The 21,675-nt window shown below is 37.6% G+C and overlaps 1 protein-coding gene across 4 annotated transcripts in view; it reads right to left on the bottom strand.

Annotated features, from left to right (window-relative positions):
- Nrip1 (nuclear receptor interacting protein 1) overlaps window positions 1-18,871 on the bottom strand; it is an 83,902-nt gene extending 65,031 nt beyond the window's left edge. For all 4 annotated transcript variants that reach the window (XM_077795377.1, XM_026411750.2, XM_026411758.2 and 1 more), the window contains exons 1-2: window positions 18,707-18,871; window positions 910-991 (exon numbers count right to left, since the gene is read on the bottom strand). The gene's annotated coding sequence lies outside the window, so the exon portion shown is untranslated. The remainder of the gene's footprint in view (window positions 1-909; window positions 992-18,706) is intronic.
- Between the last annotated feature and the right edge of the window lie 2,804 nt (window positions 18,872-21,675).

The following is a 21,675-nucleotide window of genomic DNA, read 5'->3' on the forward strand; positions in this document are numbered from 1 at the left end:
TACACATTAAAGTACAAATGTCAAAAGCACAAAGCGGTAAGTTTCTTGATTACCAATCTTCTTTTTTTTTTTTTTTTTTTTTTTGGTACCAGGAATTGAACCCAGCGGCACTTAACCGCTGAGTTACATCACCAGTACTTTTCATTTTTTATTTTGAGACAGGGTCTATGTTGCTTAGGGCCTCGCTAAATTATGAAGCTGGCTTTGAACTTGTGATCCTCCTGCCTCAGGCTCCTGAGTTGGTGGTATTACAGGCTTGTGCCACTGGACCCAGCAGCAATCCACCTAATATCCTTTCTTCCCAGTTACATGTCACCTACTACAGGATCTACAAGCAGATCAATTATAAGGCTACACCAATCTAAACATGGAGAAAATGCAAAGAGAGAACTTAGTACATGGATCTTCAGAAGCAGACACAAGTGGCATGGCTGAGTTGTCTATGGATCCCATACACAGATCTATAGGCATACAGGTAGCAGCTGATCCCTACACTACATGGTAGAGCTACTGTGGGCATGAAGACTCTAAGATTGCCTAAATGTTTTAATACATACTTCATACTATCTTACAAAAAGGAACTTAACACACTTCATTTTCAAATCAAGGCATTCTTTAAGATAGTTCTATACTTTTCAGTGTAGGTAAAATATGAACAATTTAAATGATTAAAATAGATAAAACTGGTTTGATCTAAATCAGAATTTTTTTACTTGCTTACACAAAATTCAGATTTGTCAAGACTAAAATACATTCTTCTTCTCTGTGACAAATGTCAAACTAGTTTATCCAGAACTGAAAGCTAAAGAAAAATAAATAACACAATATGGCATAAAAGTCTTACTTTCCTATCATTGGAAAGGCTTTACTGAATTTTTAAAAATGGAGCAATAAGACAAAATACAATACCTTCTGGATGTGTTTCTCCCAAATGTTAAAATAATAGGTCCTGAGAACAAAGTTCTGAAACAGTTCACAATCCAAATATTCCCTGAAAATGAAGAGAAATATGCTTTACTTCAAGTGAATCTTATCTCAAAGAATTTCAACAGCTCATTTTAAAATGGAATTTAATTACTCAAATCTTTACCAAAAACATTAAAAAACATGTATTTCGAGATAAAAAGTATTCTTATACAGGCTTTCCTTAAGCACAGTTATTGACTACATCTGATGAAACAACCTGTATTATAAGAATTATTCATAAAAATACACTGTCTCTATCTTAATGTAAAAATTGTCACCTATTCTCAAGGATATGAGAAGCTAATGTCAAGAATAAAGAGAAATTTCCCTCAAGGATTTTGGGAGAAAGAGTCCCCAGATTATCTGACAGTCATCACAGTGTTTGAAACACATTTCTTCTCTAGACCAAAAAGAACAAGAAAATATCAAACTCAGAATGAGAACCTCCTAGATAAAGAATGACACTGACGTATAAGAAAGTTTACATGTTCAGAAAAAAAAAGAATGGATGAAAGTTTTTGTCCAGACAGAGACAGTGTCTACACTTTAATATTGTGGTGGCTGAGGAATCTTTATCTTGATCAAAGGCCAATGAACAGCAAAGCTAGCTGGTGACAAGGAAGGTGTGATGCTCACTCCCTGATCTCTCTATAGCACACTCCATTTGCTTCAGCTTGTACTAACTACTCTGCTAGAACTCTTAAATTCCTAGCCCATAACCCATGATCAGTTCTCAAGGACCATAGCTTTGACTAAATAAATCCATAAAACTGAATCTAACCTCCCAAAATAGCCATTTTTTATTACCACTTCATTTTACCAGGGCCCTTCAGTCTCCTTGAAATCACAGAGAGGTACCAATTTTTTTTTTAAAGTTATGCTCCCTGAACATCCCAGCCAAGTAGGCTTTTCAACCTAAATTGATTGCTCTGTATCATGCTGATTGTTATTCTCCCTGTGACTGTTGAGCCCTTATTCTTCTTTGATTCCCTCAATACTTACTGTGGTGCAAAACATATAGCTGGTGCTTACTAAATGTCTGCAAAATTCAATTAAAAGAACATGCTTAAGTAAAAACAATTACCACAAAAGGAAAGGAAGGAGGTATGTGGACCAACAACAATGAAGAATAACTGTCTTTATTGTAATTACTTCATTCCTGTAAGTCCCCACTCACTCACAGTTCTTCTTTAGTAAGATTTCAAGTATCTACATCAGTGCTCTCCCAACCGTGACTATATGGCAAGTCTCCCTTCTGCCCACATGATGCTGGACTCTAGTACCAGTGTGAGATCCTGTACCACCTGGCGTGGCTACTGGACATTAACATAAATCATAAACACAAGTACATATATCAGCAATGCCAAAGACATCTTCCATCAGCAGCAAGAAATGTTCCCTATATGTGTAAATTAAAGACTCCCAAAATCATAACCAAGAGCAGAATATTCCCAAGATCTTAGAAGTAGACAAAGGGTATCTCCTTAAAAAGAGTTTAGAAACAGAAAAAAAAAAAAAAATGAAACTCTGAAAAGACATCCAGGTGATTGGGGGAGGGGGGAAGCACTATCATTTCCTATTAGGACACTACATTTTCAGCAGCTAAATAAAAAACATTACCAAATCATTTTATGTAATAAAATTTAACCTTATTTTGACCTTCCTCATAAAGCAAACAACTCTCTCTATCCAATAAGATTCCATCTGAACTATGTAAGATGATAAGCAATACCTTAATTGCATTCATTTACATGACTTTGAAACTATTCTGGGCTGAAGTCACTGACTGCAAGGTCACTGAATACAAAAAAGTAGAATGTATGCAATTTGTGGAGGAGGAATGATCCACTTCACAGTGTGAAGCACCTTTTCCATCCCTCATTAGGAGATACCAAATGCTTAATGCAATCAACAGGTGCAGACATCTTGATTTAAAATATATCACACACAAAAATCTACATACACATTGAGAAGATATGAATAAACATATACATTAAGAATATATTTCAATAAGTAGGTAATATACATTATGGCTTTCTTATTAATCTGCCTAAACAGAAGCAAAAAATATGCCCTTACAGCATTTAAGATCAAAACACAAAATAGGGCTATTATTTTTTCCATTATCATACAAAAAAATTCTAAAAACTAGAACTCAGATTATAAGGCTACAGTTTTAGGGAAACACTACAAACACAAGATGTTAAACATATTAAGAATTTCTGCTTTCATTTGTATGACTACAGAATCCTATGTTCAAGGAACTGGCTTAGAGAAGCATACTTTACATGTCTCAAATCCAATAATACCACCTTAGTAAAAAAAAAGGAAATATAACAGATTGACAGAAATTGCGATGTGTCACAGAGGACAATGTGCATTCGAAATCTCAAAATTTATTAAAACACATAAAAACAAGTTAACCGCATAAAAAGTTACCATTAATAAAATTCAATTCTAACACAAACTAGATATCACTGGCATTTGAACTGGAGAAAAAGGAAGGAAACCAAAAAAGCATAAGATCTATGATCTTCGGTACTTTAAAAATGTTTATAGTATTAGCACAAATATAGAACTTCAAGTATTTATTTTAGGTTTAATATAACATCACCAGGAGATTCATTGAAGAAGCTCTGTCCCTTAAATTAGGTACATCTTCCATATTTAATTTACTACCCAAGCACTTTTATATTAATTAAGTCAATCTTTTGCAATTTAAAAATGATTTAGTCAATGAGAAGCAATGATATTATAAAACTTATGTTTCTTCATCTTCTCTCCCTACAGAAAAGGCAAGACTTTTGTCAAGTAACTATGTATTAGACAAAAATCATTTCAATTGATGCTTCTTCCCAGAGAACAATAAGTATGAATACATATTTAAGTAACATATTCCTAAATAAACTCCAATACCTTGTTATATTGTCCTTTTAAAATTAGAACCCAAATCTCTTCATTTCTACCTATAAACCAAGCCAATACACTCTGAACTAGCTTAGTTTCAAAATAAATGTATACATATAGTTAATAAAATATTAGTTACTATTATTATCTATGTACAACTTTCAGTGACCACATCTTCTTTAGGTATTTTAATTTTCTTTCTATAAGAAGCAATTCAGAATCAGACATGGAACTTTGTAACTATGTAAGAGGAAACTCCTGGCTCACATTCTTTGACAAGGATAAAAACCTGTGGGGCCAACCAGAAGCTTCCTCTGCTGTTTCAATGTTACTATTTACATTTTTATTTGAACTGAAATCTCAGATTGAAGATACTCTTCCGATAAAGATAATATTCTTTTTCTTACAAGCACTTCTTTGCCCACCCCAAGGTACTGAGTGCTTTATATATATTCCTGAGTTCATCAATTACGATAATTTCTGAAGTTCTACTTCATCCACATAATATCATGATTTTTTCCCTTGCATATTAGAAGATCTGAAGTCAATTTTTATAGCCACAATCAAGTCTCTGAGTATATTTAAATGGGCTACAATCTTTAACTGAAATAAACTGTTTTAATGGCATCACACAGCTTCCAATGAAGAAAGAAAATAGGCCTAAATTTAGGTTCAGCTACATTTCAATCTCAGGAGACTATAGGAAAGTCCAGAAAGCAAGTATGCATGTGTGTTGTTAATATATTTTATTTCTTATTTTCTGTATATTATGATGTTCTGACATCTGAAAGACCTTCCTGGCTGGGTAGAGACTATTCCTTTGGAGGCAAGACAATTCTTAGAGATTCAGCAAAGGGCTCAGCCCCCAGCATGCCTTTGATATGCAAACTAACCAGTCCAAACCACACCTCTTTCTTCTGGCTCACACACCCTAAGGGGCAATATTCCTTTGCCTTCACAGCATCCAAGGGCCAGGAACCAAGTAAAATATGGACCACACCTAGCTGTTAGTTATTAGTTTAACAGTAAGTTATTCAAAAGTATTATTATTATATACTAATATTTTATTACTATTATCATCTACATATAGCTTATTCAAACTAGTCAAAACCTAAATTTGATGATCCTGCACTGCCTCACTCTTCCAGGAGATTCCAATAAAGGACACAGCCTGGGCTCTTCCCTAGTGCCTCCTCACCAATGCTTTTCCATGTCACCCTGCATGGCACGGTATGGCATACTGTCTAGGACCAGAAATTATAATAAACTTTGTTTTTCTGAATCTCTGTGTCTCCTTTTGTGATTGCACCTGAGTAACCACAGAGAACACAGAATCGTGTGTGTGTGTGTGTGTGTGTGTGTGTGTGTACACACAAGAGCCTGTATGTGCAAGTCTCTCTTCATTTCCTCATTTCCCTTTCCCAGGTGGTAACTGAACAAAACATTACACCTTTTAAATGTATGTAAGGATATGAAGTTAAAGTATCCATCAGCTTGACAACCCTAAGTTCAACCCTCAGTAACAAAAAATAAAATAAAATAAATTTATTAATTCTGTACAGAAAATTAAATCTTGGACTGACAATGTTGCTCAGATAACATAAAACAACAAAGTGACTCAAACTATAAGGAACTGGTCAAAAAGATTCCACAGAATTTGAAACACCTGCAACAGAGTATATTAATGCATAATTTCATCTGGGAAATATTTTTCTTCCTCCCTCACCTGTTCCCCCACCCGTCTTGCATTCAACTCTATAAACAGCAGTTATCCCCCATTATAAAACAGTCGACGGTTACAACAATGAGCCAACCAAGAAAGAACAATATTCTATAACTGACATTTACTGCATTGGCCTTGGACTTCTAATCTTTACCAGACGGGCACACAAATCAATCCATCAGCTCATAAAGGTGTGCTTTTTTAACCTCTAAAACAGATGGGATTGGCCAGAAGTGTCTGGCATGTCAAACTGCTAATCACTGCTGCCCTTTGCACAAAATAACCCACTTAAGTTGAGGCATGGTTGCACTGTAACCGACATTAGTCTGTGGGAAACCCATTTAACTGTCACACACTCCTGCCACTCCTGCTCTCCCTTAATTAAGCCTAATGCCTTATGCTTTGACCTTTTGTTCTAGCCTATTAACCCTATCTAGTACAAGTTCAATTATGTTAAACTAAAAACTTTGCTGTAAAATATTAAATGGCAAGCTCAAAAAATCATAAGGGATATCCTCCCAGCCTTAAATTTTATGCACTCTGATTCTCAATGCAATAGAAAATAAACCCTCAGTTTTACAGTAATGCTGATTTGTAAAAAGTTAAGAGGAACCAAATTGTCATTTTAGTTCAACCTCCTTATGCTACAAAAGAAACTGAGGCCAGAAAACATTAAATGACTTGCCCATTTCATAGCTTTCCCACAACAAAGCCATGCTAAAACCTATCTAATCCCTAGTTCTAATTCTTTATTCTCCATGGTATCTCTGGATTAACAGTTCAACCACCCAGCATTAAGGAGCTAATATTTTTACCATAAATTATTAACTTTCAGCATCCTTTAGAATACATTATACAAATAAGCTTAAAACAAAATAAATGGTGACTTCAATACAGTTTACAAGTAAATTTTCCTTTCTCTTCCCACACACCAAAACTTTCTATTCCACACTACATCTTTTTCCCTTTTTAAAAATAACCATGGCCAGGCTGGGGCTGTAGCTCAGTATTGAAGCCCTTGTGTGAGGCCCTGGGTTCGATCCTCAGCACCACATAAAAGAAAAAATAAATAAATACAAATAAAGATATTGTGTCCATCTACAACTAAAAAAATATTTTTAAAAATAAATAAATAACCATAGCCATTAAAAACTGCTAAATCCTGAAACATTCACAAGGCAATATGTACAAACAGAATTATTTTCTTTCTGGTGTTTCACTGAAGCTACAGAAAGCAATTACAGCTTGTTACTTATTTTCTCATAGGACAAATTCACAGGTGCATATTTCCAAGATATGTCTTCTTTACACCTATATACACATGGATTGTATATAGAAAAAAAAAAAACAAAAACTAAAAAAATAATTAACATTCACTATAAAATATAATGAAAACATGTTATTAACACAGAGATATAATATCATATGCTATTCTTTTCTCTTTCCATTTACTTCATACAACCAGTTTAAAAAAAATTACCATTCTTACTATGACACAGGAAGCAACTTAAGAATCATAACATAAAATTTAAAAATGATATGGCTGCTGTGAGGAAATGCATATTAAGTTTAGATTTTCAAAAGGCTTAAAGTAAGATTTTAATTTTATCTTTTTTGTTGACTTCCCAAAGGCTCATTTTTACCTATTGTCAGTATTAACCTATATTGTCAGCTTTTTCTTTTAACAATCCTAAACCTTACAGGTTTAAGGTACTTACCCATTATATGGAACATGTAATTTTGCAAAAGCAAGACCATCTAGAATTGTGCTAAAATAACGAATAGGCCCAAAGAGAGAAAATAATACATTTTTTTGGTGTGGCTAGGGTCTGAAAGATAGGGTACACGAGCTTAAAATCAAGGTGAATGAATTCATGTTATTAGAATGATACCTTTAAATAAAAGCATTCTCTGGCATTATCAAGAGGAAAACAAGGATGTATACAATGTGAAAGATGCAGATAGATAACTGTCCAGAGCTAAACAAATACTTGTACAAGGGCAACCACAAATTCAGTCTCATTCACCTTTTTCATTACAAAGTAGTTTAATGAGGCATCATGTCTTAGTTAAAAGTTTTAGTTTTATAAAATAGAAATTAAATGTGGGTGCCTGCTGAGGAATCCAATGGTAGGAACATCACACTAATACACAGAAGTTCATGTACTCATAACATATGAGCTGACATTAATGAACAATGAAGGGAAAGGAGCTCCAGTACTCAGCACCAGAGCCGGTAAAAGCACAAGGTAGAATACACCACAAAACATAAATGTGCTCACTTTTCTACCCTTTTACTTTAAACATTAGTCCATTAGCTTTTTCTTCTTTTGCTATAACTTATAAGCATGTGACTACATAGAACAATATGAGCCATGAGAGATGTTTTTCAAGTTTACAAAAGACACATAAGGTAATGTTTGGTGAAAATCTTTGTCTTCACAAAACAGAAAGCTAACTTATTTTAAAAGCATTTGTTAAAATCAGTGCCATAAGTATTTATCCAGATAATTTATATTTTTAGCATTTGAAAAGAAATCTCACCTAGAAATCTCTGAGCTCCATTTCAATATAAATTTATTTTCTGACTCCTAACAACTATATTTTAATGTAGTTGAAATTGATGACATTCTAACAGTCAGGAAATTCACCTCTGGTGAAGGCCAAATTCTGAATTTCAAAATATAACTAACGGGCTTCATATACTACTTTAAGTCCTACAACATAACAGATTTTGAATCATCAGTTCTTCTTGATACCCTCTAACTTCTAAGGTTACTGAACACCAAAATTAATTCTAGACAGAATTTTAAGATGTCTCCACCCACCTTCCCAAGTGGTCAAATCCAAAGCAATTAAATGGACCAAGCTAATAGGTACTTGTGAAACTGAGGAAACTTTTTGGAAGACTCTGAAATGTTTTGTTTCATTTTCTTACCCAAAAAGAAAAAAATAAATCAATTAATATTGCCCCTAAAGATTTTGCTAAACATATTATCTAATATAACTGGTTTACTTTTGAAGAAATTTATTTTAAGACAAATGATTTCAAGTGCCAATTAATTATAATGTTACCAACAGTTTCACTTTTTTCCTCAAAATTTAATGACTGGAAAGACAATGATAAATTTTAAGGAAGCATTATTATTTTCCTTTTGGAAGTATTAATTTAAATAGACTAAAGAAAAATGTAGAAGAGCTCCTTTGTAAGTTGCACATAACAACAATAGCTATTATATAAAAATATATAAAAGTTCTAGCCCTGAGCCAGATTTTACCAATAATTAGAATTGGTACAGTTCAATTCAACAAATGTTTATAGACAGCCTTGTACCCACTAGGCACTGGGCACTGACACTACACTGCTGAATAAGCTCCTATTCACCAAGCTTACAGTCTTCTGTGGAAATCAAACATACAACTGTAACTGTTACAATCAGGGAGCACATGAAGCTGAGAGAAAAACATGATCTTGTTAAGAGGATTGGAGACTGTAGTAAAGCCTCAAAATTCTTGCCCATTGCCCCATGAGCAATAATATTCCTGTCATTTTGCTTCACCAAGGTCAGGCACATGACCAGTCTGTAGCCCATACAAAAGGCAGCAGTTAGGTTTCCTTCCTTTTGCTCTCTTCCTAGGGGTGTGGACCCAGATACACTTGGTTCGAGGCATATTATCGCCACTGTGCTACATAGTGGTGTCCCCTCACCTTATTGATATCTTTCCACAAGATTATGCAGGCATTATGTTATCAACTGAACCAAAAGAACCAAGCTCTCCATTGACAGTTTTAGAAAATTACTTGTCAGTAATAAGTAGAGTTGGCTGCAAGTGTTCTGGTCACTCCAATAATCTGTAAGTGCCTGACTGAATTAATCTATAAATGGGAAGTTCCCCCACTGCTTTCAAAATAGAACTGAAAATGTACAGAACACATAACAGAATTCATATACACACCTATACTATAAAATTCCCCTTTAAAATTCTCAGCCTAGAAATTATATCGCAGTTCTAGGTACCAGAATTATGAAATGAATCCTAAGCCTTCTTGAGACCTGAAGAAGAAAATTAGGTACCAGAACAGGGGTGATGTAGTAGGCTCCTTCTCACTCCCCTTCTCAAGACTCAGTATCAATTATTACAGTTCCTGCCCCAGGCTTAACTTGGATTTACTGCTGGATCCACCAGAAAGGTTATTAACCATTCCTTAACACCTGGTACACAAACCTTTCTTTCTAAATCAGCCTTAACCAAAATAAACAAATATGAAATCAATCAAGATTTGACTTCTCATTCTGGGTCTACCTAATTGTTTAGCTCAACAACTTAATTTTCTCCTTTGTAAAATGCATATAATTATTGTTTGGGAAATTTTAGATTAACAACAATAACAAAAACTATTGGAAAATAATGAATCATTCACCTAGTTATATCACATGAATTCCCCTGGCAATTAAAAACATGTTAAAAACAGGGTAAAAAGGAAACAAAAATAGAGAAAGAAGAAGGATCAAGAGGGAAAAAAAATGGTGCATTAAGTTCTAAGTACTTTTTAGCATTTTAGCACTATTTGATTTATAATATATACTAAGGGCACTTTTCCATAAGCAAGATGGCTCTATAAAATGACTTGTTTGATAACAGGGAAGTGGGACAGGATTCCTCTAAGACAAGTATACTTAAATTCATAGACGCAGAGCTTTTATTAACTTCTCTTCCAACTGGAAAAATTTAAAAGATTCTATAAAATTACTTCAATTTATGAAAGTTCAAGCAAAATAAGTTCAAGGTTTGTGTTTTTTTTTTTAAAAAAAAAAAAAGGAAATAAAGAAAATGTGACATTGATCCAGATCCACCAAGTATTACCAGAGAGCAGCTTTCCAAGAGAACTATGCACAACCTTGGTTGTGCCTTAATAATAAACAACCAGACAGACACTGACAGACACTGGGAAAGAACCAGATAGATATTAAATTAAAATTATCATTTCAACCCTTATGTTTGGCATCACGTATATTCAGTTTATTTAATTTTTTTTTAAAGGCATGTACTGGCTAGGGAATTAATATAAATACACATTTAAATACATATCTGAAACAGAAGACTTTTCCCTATAATGTTCACTTGGACAGTATCTCTCTTATTTGGCAAAAATATAATATATTCTCTTAATAAAAGATAGAAGCAAAACATTTCCTATGCAGCTTTCATATGAATCATTTTTTCCAAAATGCACTTGCCAAATCAAAATATAAAGCATACTAGAAAATATTACTTATGTGCACCTGCTTATTCAACTTGTGTCTACAATAAAGTTTCAATTTGTATTTTTCAGGGTCTGGGGAACCACTCCAATAGAGTGGTTTTAGGGTTCTAAATTCCATAAATTTTAAATGAGGCAAATAAAAAGAGGTGGGGAGGTTTATAACTCCACTTCTCATGGCCTCAACAATAAAAACACATACCTGGTGTGTACTTAAAAATACAGTATGTGCCACTAACCTCCTTAAACTCAAATGTCTCCTTCCTCATCACGGTCTATTCCCCAAAGAAAGCCAGCTACTCCTCAGTTTTCTATTTGTGCTTCCTTTCACTATTCACAAATGCACTATTGATTTCTTCTTTGTAGTATAGACTGGTTTATTAGGATAGCATAGTTTTTAACAAAATTATTACAGGTGAAGACAGGGCAATAAAAAATAATCATGCTGACAATGGTAAAAGTCAAGAGTTGTACCTTTTCAACAGAAGAGCTATGGCCCTGAATTGCTGTTTCTTGAAGTGGACAAACCTAATTAGCCTTGGGAACACCTGAATTAAGACCACAGCAAGCTATTTTAATGAATTATATCAAGAAACATAGTTGCTTTCACTGCCTTAAAGAACACTGCAATAATTTTGTAGTACACCTTATAAGAGCCAGCAATGAAGGAAAAAACATCCCTACAGCTGCCCTTAGTGACCGTGTTTTCCTCTAGTGACACACAGGCACAGGAGACAGGACAGCTCTCTGCTAGAACTAACTAAAATGCTGCTGAATCATCAATTGGCAACAAGGTGCCTTCCCTGTGAAATTGGTCTTTGAGAATCCAGGCTGGGAAGCTTGGATGGGATGCCTGAGTTTTGTGGCTATCAGGTGGGAAGCAAAGTTTTTTAATGACTTCCTGAAAATCAGTTGGTGAACTGCTTTTTTCAAAGGATGGCATATTCTCATAGAAAATCAAATTAATGAAAGTAGCTGTGTGACCTCAGGCAAGTTACTCTGGGAACTTTCAGAATGGGTTTATCTATAAACTAGAGAAAATGATACTAGGAAACTACCCCTCTCGTTCTACAGATGTTATTTATGACCCAAAGAGATAAAAAGACTTTCCTTTTATGTATATGTTGATCTTGTAGCAGAACCTAAACTAGGAAAAGAATCATGAAATAACAAAACACAAGTAACTATTTTATATATATATATATATATATATATATATATATATATATATATATATATATATATATATATTAGTTGTCAATGAACCTTTATTTATTTATTTTATATGTGGTGCTGAGAATTGAACCCAGTGCCTAACACATGCTAGGCAAGTGCTCTACCACTGAACACCAATCCCAGCCCATAAACAACTATATTTAAAATGTTTTTCAATAATCAAACCTGAGCCTACATGACCCATTGTGCAAATATTCCCTTTAGGGGAAAAAACTGCAACAGGGATTAATTCCCTTTGAGAATATTTCTAACTTCCCATTGGGAGTGTTTCATATATTTCCAAATACGTTTTCTTGATATCCTCCACTTTCTTCTGTCCTCCCTCCCTCTTTCCCTTAATGTTTACCCCTCTAATATAGATTTACTATGAACTCATAAATTCATGAATGAAAAAAACTTAAGGAAGTGTGCTTTTCACCATACAGTTACCATCTCTTAAACATTTCATCTCTCAATTTCTAGAAAGATTTCTCAAGACAGAAGTCCCATTTTTATTCCGAACTTCTGATTCTCAAATTTTAGTAGTGCCCCAGGATGTGCCAGAATCCAACCATACTGGGTCATTAAACACCACAACATTACAATACTATTCTCATTTAAGGCTGTTTGTAAACATAACTTCCTATCTTACTACTGCCATGTTACACTGGCATCTGGCTTTTTTAATGCAGAAACATGGAACATGTTTACACATATGTATAGGCAAATTCAACAATTAAAAGCATATAACCATAAGCTAGTTTAGCCACTATGTGACTTAACTAAGCTATTCTCTTACTGTCTACAGCTAATCATCAGCCTTTATCCAGTTCCCTCACACAGCCAGTTAGAATGTAAAGTAAAATAACCAACACCAACTACTAACAACATAAGTTCTAAACTCCTTAGTTCCTGAGTTGCCCTCAATCCCTTGCGGGAGAAGAAAATTCCAGGTTTGAAAACAAGGAGTAGTCCTGACTATCATTTAACAGGTGACTGAGAAATGACTTTCTTAATTAGAAGTCCAAGGGTGAGAGACTCCTTTTCCCCAAAGCTCTGAATAAACACCAGCATCAGGTCAATCAGAGTTGTTCTGTCCCAGTGGTATCTTAAGCTGGTGACTCAAATTCCTAGCAGGCTTCTAGTTTAATATTTCTTGAAACCTTAGGCTTAGTCACACAGAATATAAGGCAAATAAGAATCTCTTTCTGTTAAAGAGGTAAGATGGATTTTAATTCAGAGCTTTTATTCCCTGAGATATAAGAAATTAAAAATTTTCTGGGGACAGTGAACCATGGTAAGCTTGTACTTTCAAATACAACTATTAATCCTATAAAAGAAGCATTTATTTCTATTTCCCAGTGTCTTCACAAAACCCTTTTCCCCCCAACTCTGTTAACTGAGAGTAGAAGTGAGGATGGGAAGGAGAGAGGAAGAATAAATGAATGGACAAATGGCAAAATCATTTTTCTAGTCAAGTTTCAACATATGCTGATGTTCTTCTAAAAAATCATTTTAACCAAACAAATAAGATGAATCTTAATTTACTTAACAAATAATTATCTATACTATCATCTTCAAGAACACACCATCTTAAAACCTGGCATAGTTTTTTTTGTTTTTTTTTTTAATTTAAGACTACTAAGGATATAGTGGGAACCAGTTTTTCATAACCCCAGTGAGTGATTTTTTCCCTCCATTTTTAAGTTGCCAACTTTTGAAATTTTTCAAATCTATTTCTTATTATATTACTGCTAAAGTTCTAGGCTAAATATCCTTTGCATAATTCAAGGTATTGATTTTAACAACATTCTAATGCAATTGTAAAATATTATCACACTTTAAATTTTTTTCTTCTGTTTTATGAATTTAAGGCAAATTATGTTTCATTTGTATTGATAACCCATAATACCACAAGTTTCGTAATACTTTACTTGTAACATTTGCAAGAAAGCATTAGTTCTATTTGAATTTCAAGGTTCTATGACTTGAGTATTTACTATTAACAAGTTTTAGAAATTAATGTAACTTTCTACTCCTCTCAGGGCCTGAAAGAAAACTTAAAACTAACTTTCATAGCTGTAGCAAAATGAAATAAACGTGTACTTCTAAATAAACTTCCAATCTTTAAAACCCTACATATTTCAGTATCCATCAAATTGAAAATTTAATTTCAAGTAAGAAAAAAATAGGTGTACAGCAATATAAATATTTTCAAGAAAACACAATAAGACCACAGGTCTCTTAGGTCTCAATTTTTCCCCCTACCTTGAATAATAAGATAATGTTCTTAAAGAAAGGATCTTTCTGTAGTTGTTTATCAAATTATCTCTATCAGAGGTCCCATAAAAGAATTATCCAGTTTACTACCCAAACCTCAGCACTACCACTGTTTTCCATGTTGTCAAAGATCCCTGGGAAACTACAGATCTTAAAAGAACAGATCAAAGAAAAGGTGATCTAATATTCATTCATCTTTTTCCAACTCCTGGTTTCATTGTGGTACCCATTTTTAATCCTCTATGTTGGATATACTTGAGATATTTGAAAATAGAGTGTGCTATGCACTAGTGGGGTACTTGTCCTTTCTCTCCCTCAAACAACCATTATTTATATACTATTGCTGGCCCCATAAGCAGGAATCCATTACCATCAGCAATTCATGTCCCCGCTTCAGCACCAGATGCAAACAGGATAGGGAAACAAGATCTCTCTCCTCCATTTACTTTTTGTTCAGTCCAACCTCTCCACATAATCCTCAGCTCCATTCTACTGCTCTGTAGGCTTCATCATCTGACACTTCTGGTTTTCACCTTCTAAAGTCTTGGTGATCATCCTGGTATTATATTTCTGATTGTTGTGTTATCTAAATCCTACTGAATGAGTTTGCTCCTCTCCCATCCCTACTGTCCCCTGAAAGGACTGCAATTTTAGGAAATGAATCCTGAACAATTCAAACCAGACTAAAATTCCAACATCCTGAAATTCACCCTATTGTAGTCTGTTGAAAATGTTTTCTTTATCTTTTCCATAGTAATCAAGATTTTTTTTTAAATAAAAACATTTCTCCAGTTGGAAGAAATAAGTACACAGGTCTTTATTAAGAATAGCAAATACCTTTTCTTTGGTCATTACCCAGGCAAAAGTAAATCGTTATTTTAAAAAACAAAATCCACTCTTGATTGTGTATCAATCACCTCAAAAGGCAGATAAAAAAGGCACATGAGTAAGAAACTTCACTCCACCACAGACAAAAAGCAAAGCTACAAACTAAGGCAATTTTCAAAGAGAAGAAAACATCCAAAGAAGCTGTTTAAGGGAAGGTGGGAGAGGGAAGGGGTAAAAGAAACCAAACTCTTCACTATGAACCTACACTTTAAAGCTGTGTCAAACAATCTAAAGTCTAAAAAGCAAAACTAACCCTATCGCAATTTAAACAATTTTCTTGATAAAAATTAGATGTTTTAAACTTAATTTGAACAGAATTATATTTTGAATTGATACACAAAATTATTATTCTTTCCAGAACACTAAAAATAATCTTCATGTTTTAAAATTAGAAAACTAATCCCTTTAAATTCATATATCCTCTGCCACTATAATTTAAAATTACGTGTCCATCATGGCCTTCTTTAGGGCCAGTATGCATGGAATCGACATGATCAATAATAATAAACTTCTTCCCACTCATCTTTCTAGCAAGCCAAGGAATGGCATATCTCCTTATCTTCCTATTTGTTCCATTAGATTGACATATTTTGCCTCATCTGTCACCTTTCATAAAACTCTGCTTTCAGAGATGAGTTAATTCATTTTTAGTTGTCCTCAATGTTCTAAAATAGTGATGTTTGACAGAATTAATACAGTGCTCTAGTTCTCTCTGTTCAACTGGCATTTAATTAAAGATCTTGGAGGCCATCTTTCTCTGAGACTACACTCTAAAGGAGGAACATTACTTCCTCCTTGGACACTCGGGCAACAAAACTGCCTCCCAGAGGTCTTGCATTTAGCGGACTGCTTAACTACACATCAACTACCAGCAAAATAGATAACTGCTGTATTGAACACAGATTTCACTCTTAAATCTCTGAACCATAACTCTTTATAGCTTATATTCTCTCTAACCTTATGAGATTCCAGAATATCTGTAGCTGTAACGCTCCCCTGTATTTTTATCATAGCTTTTGTTCTACCTGGATTTCAGAAAGACCTACTGGCATTTAATTTGTGAGATTTCTTGAATACCTGATAACAACACAGAAAATCTTTTGAGCAGTCAGAGCTACCTTGGAGCACAAGCTGAAAATTCCGTTTTAAATTCTTTTGAATTAATATCTTTTGGAGAATAGCCCACTCAACTTGGTATGTCACACTTTTCTATTCTAAAGGTGGCATGGATAATTCAAATTGGCACTTGCTATTTATTACTTAAATAATTGTTCTCTTGGATGGCCTTTTGAAAGCCTGCACTTCCTAATCATTTTTTTACTATATCAGACCACAAGAGACGTGTCAATTTAAACAAACTTCAGGAGCAATAAACTAACAAACAGACTCTAGGTGGTGGTATAGGTTATTTTTTTATCACGTTGTTTTGCTCTTCTATCTGCAAGAGACAGAAGGGCCTTTAGCCTCTACTACACATGTCTTTATTGTGAACTCACATGTTTTAGGATGTTTAAATTAGGAAAATGCAAGTTCTACAGAGTTTGAAGACGCATGTAAGAAGTGGTTTTAAATCAGTCATGTGTTCATAGGCATTAAGCCTGACTTTCAGCTACATCAAAGGCACCATAAGAACTCATTTGTGTAAAAACAACAAGGAAAAATCCTTTTTAAAAAATATAGACCTGCATGTACACACATCTAAGGCACTTCTAAGGGTAAATTTGGAAAGCAGTATTTCTTTACCAAAGTATGAAACAGCTTCAAGTAACCAATCCTATAGCCTGAAAGGTAGTAGCTGCTTCATTGATTGATTCTCCTTCTTTGTCTCCAGGAACTAAGTCCAAAGTTAACTATTGGTGATGTAGCCACTACTCCCTAAAAATATATAAACCCTATGGACATTACCAAATCCCCTGGGCAAACCCAGAACAACTGACTTGGAAGTTGAAACATTTCAACAAGCTCCAGGCAGCAACTCATATTTAGGGGCCAGTCAGATGAAGCACCATTTGTTTAAAAAGTCTACTCATTTCACTGTCTCTTCAACAAAGGTAGCAACTGATGATTAAACATTGAATAATCTCATCTGGAAGATGCCACCCACTTGCTAAACCCATGATTCACTAATAAGCAGGTTCAGTGCAATTCATAAATAATGAATTAGCAAAGTCCCTGGCTTCACAAGTTCCCCCAAGAAATAGAAAGTATATTCAGCATGGGTATATGTAACCCCATAATTATTTTTACTTTGGACACCTATAGATAGCCTCTCTTACTCTAGAAGTTTTCCCCTCACAATCCCACACTTAATTATTTACACCACAGGAGACAATCGTCAACCCAAGTTCCACCAAGTTAAAAGTTCTTGAACCTAAGTCTTAATTTTTCCCAAAATAAAACGTCCCATTAAAAACTTTTTTTAACGTATAAGCATTTGCAATTCTGCTTTTATTTTTTCTAACTACCTTCGGCATCCAATTAAATAACTAACCTTATAGAACATAGAAACTCATGGAATGCTTCAGAGATCAACATGTGTCACAGACTCCCAGCCTGTCCGCCTCCAAAACACAGTTGATTCCTTTGTTCCTTCAGACTGGACACCAACTCTTGATTAAAATTTAAGAACTACTTTGGAAAGGATGGAAAGTCTGTAGAATCTTTCCATAAAACCCTTCCTAAAACTACAATACTCAAAGAGTAGCGAGGACACCGGAGAGAGAGAAGCAGCCTCCCGGACTTCCACCGGGCTCACCCTACACGCGAGCCGGTTCCTGGCTCCAGGGTAGAACGAGGGCCGAGGCCTCGGGTCCAGGGAGCCTCACCCTCAGGAGGCGACGAGCAAGTGCCGGCAGGCCGGGCCTGAGGCTGAGAGCGATGTCCCTTTTCCTATTCACTTTTTTTCTGGCCGGGAATCGGCTGGCACAGGGCAGGGAGGCACCCGAGCGAAAGGCGGGGAGCTGTGCCCGGCGCCACCCAGGACGCTGCTGGGCAGCAGGATCGGCAGCCGCGCGGCGAGAAGCGCCCGGACTTGGGACCAAAGAGACAGCAGAGCGGGGCGCGACCCCAGCGCGGTGGCGCGGCCACCCGAGTCGTCCCCGCGCACGGCGCAAACGACCCTCGGCGGTGGCCCCCCGGCCCAGGGCTGGCACGCACGGGCAGGCGAACCCAGGGCTAACTCTACAACTTGCGGCGCCGCTGCCCGGACCCCGAGTTCCCGGGGTGATCAGGACCCGGGAGGAGAGGTGGGATTTCCCCGCCAACGATTCCTCCCCGCCGCCGAGCCCTCCCCGCCGCCGGCGTTCGGCCCCCTCGCGGGCCGCGCTGCCCTCGCCGCCCCGACGCCCCCGCGGCCCTGCCGGCCAACGCCAGCGCCGCGGCGGGCCGCGCTCCGAGGCCGTTTCCGGCCGCGCCGGCGGCCGCTCCTCCGAGTCCCCCGCCCCCCGGTCGCGGTCGCCACTCACCCGAGGCCGCCGCGGCTCCAAGCCTCCGGCTCCGTCAGGCTCACTCCACGAAGGCGCCCCGCCGCCCCGTCCTTCCCCGCCGCCCGGCTAGCTCTTCCCTCCGACCAGCTGCGCTACCGAGCGCAGCAGCGGACGCGAGGCCACTGGCGGGTGCGCGCGGGCGGGCGGGCGGGTGTGGGGCCGGGTCGTCCCTCCGCCTTCGCAGCCGCCTCCTCCTCCTCCTCCTCCTCCTTCTCCTCCGCCTCCGCCGCTGCCGCCTCCCGAGTTCGGGGCTCTGCTGCAATGTCTGCGAGGCTGACTTTGAGCGCCTCGCTCGCCGCCCGCCCGCAGCCGCGCTCCTCCCTCCGCCGCCGAGTCCGCCGCGGCCCAGTCCCTCCCCTCGCCGCTCCACGCCATTCAGCTCTTCAGCCAAGTTTCTTAACCCTTTTTTTCCCCTCCCTCCCATTGTCACCCAGGCCGGAGGAAGCCTCTCGGGTCCCAGCAGCTCGCGTGAGCTGGGGAACCCCTTCTGTTCTGTTTTTTTTTTTTTTTTTTCTCCCTCTTCTTTCTCGCCCGCCCCACGGATGGCTGGCCATGGTTTCAGGGCCCAGAGGCAGCGAGGGGACCGAGTTGGCCCGGAGAGGTGGGTGCTTGGCGCGCCCGAGCCGTCCTCTTTGGGTCCTGGCTCTGTCCAGCCGCCTGGACAGCTCCTCCCTGGGGGCCAGCGATCGTTCTCCTTACCCAAGCCCCAAGGCACGCCTTTGGAGCTCGGCACGGGGTCTGGGCTCCCTAGACGCTCCAGGTTCCCTCCCCACCTGGGTGCTGGCGCCTTAAGTGTCTCTCTCCTCCCATTTCACCCCACAGCACGCGTTCTCTTGGCTCCCTTTCACCCACCACAAAAATCCCTCTTCTTGTAATCTGTGTTCTGCTTTATTCTTGGGGTACACGGGCACTATAACGCTACGTCACTCTGTCCCCACGTACAGCACCGGGTAGGCACCCCGTAAAAAACGTGGAGTACTCGGAGAGGAAAACTAGGAAGGAGACCTGAGGAGCGCCCGCTCAAGCTCCCTGGACGGACGTAGGACCCAGGAGCAGGGTTTATCTTCTGCTGCTTTGTCACTGCGAAACCTCCAGCGGAGTCTGCCAGCCAATCTACACCATCCCCGGGAAGGATCTGACCCAGCTAGACAAGGCAAAAGGAACAGGGCTGCTACTTTTTCAGCAGCTCTCCTCGGTTCGGCATCCGAGTAAGAAATAACAATTACATCACGAGGCCGGGGCGTCTGCGCTGCGAAGAAGCCTCTAGGTTTCCTGCAGCCTGATCTCGCTGAACCCGCCTCTAAATTGGGGGGAGAGGGGGCTACGGATTGGTGAAGCGAGAAAGTGGAGGGAGGAGAGAATCTTAAGAAACCATAATTTCCTCTTCTCCTTGTATTTGCAGTTTTAAAAATCGTATCCTCAGCGCCCCCCAAAATCTAAGTAGAACTATTAACACCACCCCCCAACACCTCCCAGATGTCAGGTTTCTTTTTGACGCTAACATCTAGCATTTGGTAGCTCGCCATGAAAAAAATTACCCGGGGAAATGACTTCCGTTGCCGAAATTGTTTTTGCTTGACACCAAAACGATAAAGTACAGCTTAGTCTCACCCCAAACTCTGAAATGGCATGCCTGTGTTAAAACACTTACTAGAGGAGACAAACGAGTGGATGAGGCGCTCCATTCTTAATAGGTGTTCATATCCTTAAGCATTTGGTAGCATTCGGAAATAAAGAGTTGCTAGTGCACTTAAAAAACAAAAATTATCCAGTCATAAAACTGTATTCTATGCCTGTTATGTAATGGCTGTATTGTGCATTAAACATTTCACTTAACCTCTAAAAATATGAATGATTTTTGGAATGCTTTCTCAATCATGAAAGCAGTTTTTCAAATTAATTCTTCATAAATTTAGCTTAGCTAGCACAGTGCTGGGCACATGGTAGGTATAGTTTCCTTAATAGTGATGGCACATTTTTAAACACTTTTTTTACATCATCCTAGTGATTCAATTATGCAATCTGTTGCCATCTAATATAGTCTAAACCTCATATAATAGCATATTTGCATATATCACAGTTCGAAATCTGCTTAAGGCAAATTAGTAAAGGCTGCTGTTCTATAGTGTGTCATTTATTTAGGATTTATAAAAAGCAAACTAGTCCAATTAAATGATCAGCATTATTAGAACTCGGCCCTCTGGGATGGGGGTCTCAAACTTTTTTTTTTTTTAAAGCTTAACTGTTATACAAAGATATATTATAAATGTTAACATTTTCTTACACAGTGTATTGGATTTTATTTAGCATTTTCTTGAAAAATCAGTGTTAATTTCATTAAAAGTAATTAAAGGCTATCGTGGACTCAAGAAATACTTTGATTTCCTATTTTATATCAGGCTTCTTCCCAAGTGTGAAGGATTTTCCCAGGCGGTATATAAGCTATAAATTGCTGCACTGAAGAACTCCAAGATGCTGTAACTTACTGATGATCTTTGCCATTTGTAGTTCTTCCCCATCTCCACCCCTTGACTGACAATCTGCTGTCCTTTCTCTGTTAACAATATTGTTGCATTTAGCATTGGCAGCTTCTACTCTGATAATACAGATAGCCTCACTTGTCACATTCTATCTAAAGTAAAATGAATGGATTCCACCTAAGGGAATGAAGTGCTCACCAAAGAGCAAGGTGCATGCACCTTGCTTGGTGCATAGACATTGGGATGGCTATTTGGACTCTCAAAAGTTGATTTTAAGAGCGTTCTTGCCTCTTAACCTACATTTGGATCATTGAGATTGCTCACCAAGCCAAGTATTGGTACCGCCTTCCAACATTAGTGTTAAAAATCCACTGCCATATGTTAGATGGCTTACCAAAGCTGCTCACTTATTAATTTATCTTCTCAACCTCTCAGAAATACAATCATTGAAATCCTGAGCTCTTTTTG

The sequence above is a fragment of the Urocitellus parryii genome, chromosome 2 (assembly GCF_045843805.1).
Source record: "Urocitellus parryii isolate mUroPar1 chromosome 2, mUroPar1.hap1, whole genome shotgun sequence".
NCBI lineage: Eukaryota > Metazoa > Chordata > Mammalia > Rodentia > Sciuridae > Urocitellus > Urocitellus parryii.